This window comes from Helianthus annuus, chromosome 5 (genome assembly GCF_002127325.2).
Source record: "Helianthus annuus cultivar XRQ/B chromosome 5, HanXRQr2.0-SUNRISE, whole genome shotgun sequence".
Classification (NCBI taxonomy): domain Eukaryota; kingdom Viridiplantae; phylum Streptophyta; class Magnoliopsida; order Asterales; family Asteraceae; genus Helianthus; species Helianthus annuus.
In genome coordinates, this window is record NC_035437.2 from 156,066,370 (window position 1) to 156,072,828 (window position 6,459).

The 6,459-nt window shown below is 34.4% G+C and overlaps 1 long non-coding RNA gene across 1 annotated transcript; it reads left to right on the forward strand.

Annotated features, from left to right (window-relative positions):
• The first annotated feature begins 1,868 nt into the window (after positions 1-1,868).
• LOC110939268 lies at positions 1,869-2,877 on the forward strand. Its single transcript, XR_002592119.2, has 2 exons — positions 1,869-2,152; positions 2,808-2,877. It is a non-coding gene; the product is annotated as an uncharacterized LOC110939268 (long non-coding RNA).
• Positions 2,878-6,459: the final 3,582 nt, after the last annotated feature.

A 6,459-nucleotide genomic window follows, 5' to 3' on the forward strand; every position in this document is an offset into this window, starting at 1 on the left:
GGTTTGTACAAAACATTTGTGATTATTTGTTGTTTGTGCTGTCAAAACAAAATGTGTTTGTTATTTTGCTTGTATATGTTGATGACATTGTCATCACTGGAAATAACAAGTTTGAAATAGAAAATGTTAAACAAAGATTAAGAGAAAGTTTTCATATTAAAGATCTTGGTTTGCTTAGGTATTTTCTAGGAATTGAAGTGTTATATACTGATGGTTGTATTTGTTTGTCTCAACGAAAGTACTGTCTTGAATTGCTAGATGAGTTTGGTTATTTGGGTTGCAAACCTGTTGCAACACCAATTGAGCAAAGTTTTTTGGTTACAAGCAAATGTAAAAGCGATCAAAAAACTTTACAAAATGTTAATGGTTTTCAAAGATTAGTAGGAAAACTGATATACTTGTCTTTAACTAGGCCTGATATCAGTTATGCTGTTCAGTTTTTAAGTCAATACATGCATAGTCCTACTCAAGTCCATCTTGATATAGCCTTAAGATTATTGAGATATTTAAAATTATCTCCTGGAAAAGGAGTTAATTTTAAAAAATCTCAAAATGTGGTTATAACTGGATTTGTGGACTCAGATTGGGCTAAATGCCTTAAGACTAGAAGGTTAGTTACTGGGTATGGCATTTTTTTGGGAGAAACACTTGTTTCTTGGAAAAGCAAAAACAAAATGTTGTCTCTAGGTCTACTGCAGAAGCTGAGTACCGAGCAATGTGCTCAGCTACCTGTGAAATTATGTGGATTATCAATGTTTTAACTGAGTTAAAGATTTCATGTAAGTTGCCTGTTAAACTGTACTGTGATAGCAAATCTGCTATTTCAATCTCTCAAAATCCTGTATTTCATGAGAGAACAAAGCATTTTGAATTGGATCTACATTTTTTAAGAGAAAAAATTGCTGCAGGTATTGTTGAGCCTGAAAAAGTCAGTACAGAAGTGCAGGTGGCTGATATATTCACAAAGGGTTTGAATGCAAACCAACATCAAACTCTTTGTGAAAACTTAGGTCTTTATGACATGTTTGCCACATGAATTATGGGGGCATGTTAAAATAAGTAGCACATGTTAATTCATGTTGCAACATATTTTGTTACTTGTTATAAAGTTGTTATAATGTTCTAACTGATATTGTGAGATGTATGCAGCACTTTATATTCTTGAAGGGCTAAGTTGTAATATTCTGAGGGGTTAAGTGTACAACTGAAGAGTTGAAGGTTGATACTTAAAATGAAGATATTTTTGATATAAAAGGGGCTTCAACAATGAACTCGTGTTACAATCTGGAAGTTTCTTTCTCTTTCATCTCTCAGGCGATTAGGGTTTGGTTGATTCAGATCATTTGAAGATCTGTGATGTTTGTGGTTGTTTGATCTCTTGTGAGATCTATTCTGTACTGTTGATTTGTATAGATCAACTGATATACATCAGTTGATCATCTTCTTTGTTGTATTGTTTCAGATCTCATCATTTGTGAGATATAGGGTTTCTGGGGGGGTGTTTTCTGGTTTGGGAAATAATAAAAGTTTTGGTCACCTTTTGTCGCTATTTCTTTGTTGTTCTTGGTTTATTGTGATCATCATACCATTTTACATATATATATATATATATATATATATATATATATATATATATATATATAGGGGTGGGCTCTATAAGAAACCCCATCTTTTTTAAAAAACTTTGGAAACTCTATGTGGTCCATTGATCTTGTTTCATCTTAATAGATTAAGGGTCATGATTTGTTTAGACAACTTTTAGCATTTAAAACATTAAAATACTCCATGTTGGTACAATTATAAGGGCATTTTGGGTAGTGAAGAATCACCTTTTGAATTGGAAAGTACTATCAGTGCAATCAAATCACCATAACACTCCTCATCTTTCTCTTACCTCTTTCTCTTTCTCATTTCTTCTACCCCAATCTTGAAGACAAACAAACATGAGAAACAACCACCATCAGCAACCATCTTCTCCAGGAGAAACAAACAACCAGCACCAGCAACCACCTCCTCCGGCGAAACTAACCGGGCTTCTTCTCCGACCCTCTCTCTCCTCAATAAACAACAACCACCAGCAACCACCTTCTCCAGCGAAACTCACCGGACTTCTTCTCCGGTGCTCTCTCTCCTCTCGGTCTAATTGCTCTTGGTAATTTACTATTTTCCAATTTGGTTCAATATGCTTTCAGTTATATTCATTTTCAATAGAAAACTTGGACCAAGATACTGTCGAAGAATCGAAGAACCAAGATCCTGTCAATAATAAGTAAGTTTTGATTTTTAATTGTCATTTACTTTGATTTTCGTTCTTCACAATTGGTTTTATTTTTTCCAGAATTAAGAATGTTGCCAAAAGATTAATTATTTTTCAATATCATTGATTATTGTTTCAAAAAAAAAAAAAAGAATGACGTTTATAGGTAATAAATTTCAATACTATTGATTTTAATTTGGTTTTCATTCTTCTGGTGTTTATAAATTTTGATTTTGATTCATGGATTACTTGTTTTGGTTTCAAACTCGTTTGATTTTGATCCATGGATTAGTTATTTTTGTGTTAAAAAAATGTGTTTGGTGGTTTGGGGATTTTGATCTGAACAGTAACTGTTTTTTTTTTGGTTGGTTTGGTTGCCTTGTTTGGTGCTTTTTGATCTGAATAGTAACTGTTTTTTGTTAGTTAGGTTGGTTTGTTTTGGGCTTTTGATCTGAATAGTAACTATTTTTGTGCGTTATAGTACAGAAACAGACCCATAACATGTGTTAATCCCTTGTTAGAATGATATATAACGTGTGTTGCTTTATAGAAACAGACCAATAAAGATATTCAATCGACAAGCTGGATGGATGTAGGCGACGTTAATGCGGGGACATGTGTTAAAAATAAAGATATTCAATTGGTCACATTTTTTTGGGAAGGAACTCTTCGTTCATTTATAACATGTGTTAGTGGTTCATGCTGTAACAGAACACCATGATGTAACCTGACATCTGTTCATGTATAACTTGTGTTAAGCCACTGTTAGAACGATATATAACGTGTGTTAACCTTGGTTACTAGTAATATGTAATGTGAGACTCTTATTATTTTATCTAGGACGTGTTGTTAAAAATGTTCCAGATGTTAATGAAAACAAATGTGAAAACAAACGCTGACATAAACGTAACACATGTTAATGAAAACAAATGTGACCTTACATGTACACTAACACATGTTAGTATCTGACCAACTATTGGGGGCAGTCATTTTTCCATCGTGCGATCCATTCGGCCTTAGAGAAACAAAAATGATATTTTTTGGATTCAACAACACGTACCAGTAACACATGAACCACCTAAGAATTTATACACACGTACCAGTAACACATGAACCACCAAATATCCTCTGGAAGTCATTGTCCATCGAAGGAAAAATTACTGCGTTTCATTTTATTTATTCCCAAGTTACCTATACATGTGTTACCATACATGGTCCGCTATTCATATTTCACGTTACCTGCCATCCTCCTGCTGTCTGTACATGTTAACACACGTTATACACATGAACCACTAACACAAGAGCCACCAACTATCCCCTGGTACTACTGGGGAAAGTCATTTTTCCATTGAAGGAACAAATACGGCGTTTCATTTTATTTATTCCCAAGCTACCTATAAATGTGTTACAATACGTGATCCGCTAATCATATTGCACATTTACATGCCATCCTCCTGCTGGCTGCACATGTTAACACACGTTATATTTCGTGTATATCGGGAACTTAATACATGTTAATGAAAACACGTATGTTACACACGTTATATTTTTGTTTGTGTGTACCATGTGCCATTCTCAAATGTTGCTCCTTTTGCACTCGTACTCAGTCATCCCCTACGTAATTTCGTCATTGTTGTACACTCAGCAAAATAGAAAACAAATGCAGGAATCTCTGTTTGGAAAACTACAAATAAAAGTTTTGTGTGTTTGTACCGTGTTGGCGCCATGGTTCAGGATGTTTGCTTTTGAACTACTGGTTTATTTAAATGTTATAAATATACCAATTAAATGACAACCATAGATCTAGTTAATAAAACATAATCAATGGTTGATCTTTGGCTTCATAGAATTTCACAATGATTTCGAATGTCAATCTAGTCAAATGAAATAAAATACATGGTCTACATTTATCCACATGGTCAAAGAAGTAATCATGTTCTTTTTGTCCTTTGTACATACTTTTTAAATTAACAAAGGTTAACACACGTTATATATCATTCTATCAGGGGCTTAACACATGTTATACATGAACACATGTCAGGTTACATGTAACACCTCGAAAAATTACGCCCAATAATGCATTGACACGTGTCATAGACTTTGGATATGTGAAAATATACTTTAGAGGGATTAAAGTTGACAAAAAGTGAAACTATGGAATATAAGGGTCCGAAGTGTCAACATTGGATAAATAGACTCTAAAATAACCCTACATAGTGTTTATAACCCTAAACGGATAAATCATGGATCATACGAAGCGGAAAATGCACGAAAGTGAGGAATTACAAACTACATGGGCTAAAAGTGTCAACATGTTGAATTTATACCTCTGAGTGATCTTTTGGCAGCCCCGAAGCTTTGTAATGATAAAATATACTCACTAGAATATGTGGTAAAAATTTCATGAAGTTTCGTTATCATATGAGAAAGTTATGGCCAAAACCGTACATAAAGGGTTAAAAGCGTCAACGTCGAATTTCATGACTTTTCGGGTGAGCGCAAAGTTAACCGAGGACTTTACCATGTTGGTAAAAGTCCCAAGGTCCTTAAAAATCAAGTTAGAGGGTCTAAGGATCAAGATAAACGGCCAAAACCTCGTAACCAAAGACCAGGGACCAAACTGCAACATTTAAACAAAATTTTGTGGATCTGCAAGCCCAGGCGGCCCGCCTGGGCACCCTTAAGCGGGCCGCGACCCACGCCCAGCTCCAGAAATTCACGAACAGCAGCTGTTGAGTCCGTTTTGTGAGTTGATGACAGCTTTCAGCACCTCCCAAACTCACCAATCAACTCTCATGCATGTAAGGACACTTGTGACTCTCTTACAACTCCTGAAACACCTTAAATTCAGATCAAAATCACCACAATTGAGGTCTTGAGTTAGTAACCAAGAACACTTGAGCTCTCAAAATTCACAAGGCAACTCCTGGAGCTTTTCTGGACGACAAGGCTGCTTAATAGTGATCTCTAAGCTTCACTAGGACTCTTGTAAGCACTCATAACCTTCTCTAATTCGTTCTAGCTTAGATTATTAGCCGAAAGTCAATCCGTCGTAACTCTAGTTTGACTTTTTGATTAAACGAAAATGGCTCAGTCATTTCTCAAATTGAAAGTACCTACAAGTTGGTATTTATGTGGGAAACAAACCCTCAAAAGGGTATTTTCTGATTCCCATTCTAAGCATGATTATTGTCGAGTCAAAGTTGTTCTTGAAAAGTCAACAGAATGCATTTATGCAAAATTTATCATAAATGGTAATGTAGATTACATGCAATCAGTTTGATCATCAAAATAACTTTATAATGAATGTAAGAATATGTTTTATCATGATCAACTCGACAATTTTTAGTATAATCCCGGATCGGAACCGAAAGTCTTATAAAATGACTTTTTCTTTGACTCTCGATTCGGATCCGTGCATGCATGTTTGAGATCTGCCTTAGAGCTTATTTTGGACCATTTTTATTTATGTGCAACTCTCTGAGATTTTAAGACTTGATTCAACTCTCGTCCGATTCATATGCATGTTATCGGTTTATGCTTAAATATGACTATTTTGCCCTTTTTGCTATAAAACGTGATTTTTGGAAAAATGAAAGAGTAGAAACCTTTATTACTGATTTATAAACTTGCACCTAAAATTTGATATCAGTTGGAGGTCCAGATTTAGAGTTATGTCCGATATCGTAAATCTAAAGCTTTATGTTAAATAAATGGCGTAATTAGCATATAACCTATTTAAGCCCACTTTTTGGTACCAAACTTTTTACCAAATGATGTTATATAATATTTTGGGATTTTTGAAGATTTTTATTTAATTTTTGGCTGATCGAATCATAGGTCTCTAGGTTTAATTCGGTTAATACCGGTTTTGACCTTTTAAGCCATAAAATGAGTTTTATAAATCCTTTTGACCCCAAACCTTTTTCTACTGATTTTATTTGTTAAATGAATTATTTTGAGCATTCTGGAAATGTAAAAATATCAGCTTTCTTTTGAAAACCCGTAAACGGCTCTAAATCGCCTCTTTAAGCGTTTTTAACGCATAGTAGGTACTATAACCATATTAAACGTATAAGGACTATACCTACTGATGTATTTAGCATATTTTTATATAATAACAGTAAGTATAAGTTTTTGAACTCAGGTTTCCAGTTTTGACCGTTTAAGCCTTTGTGAAATTACCAAAATACCCCTAAGGT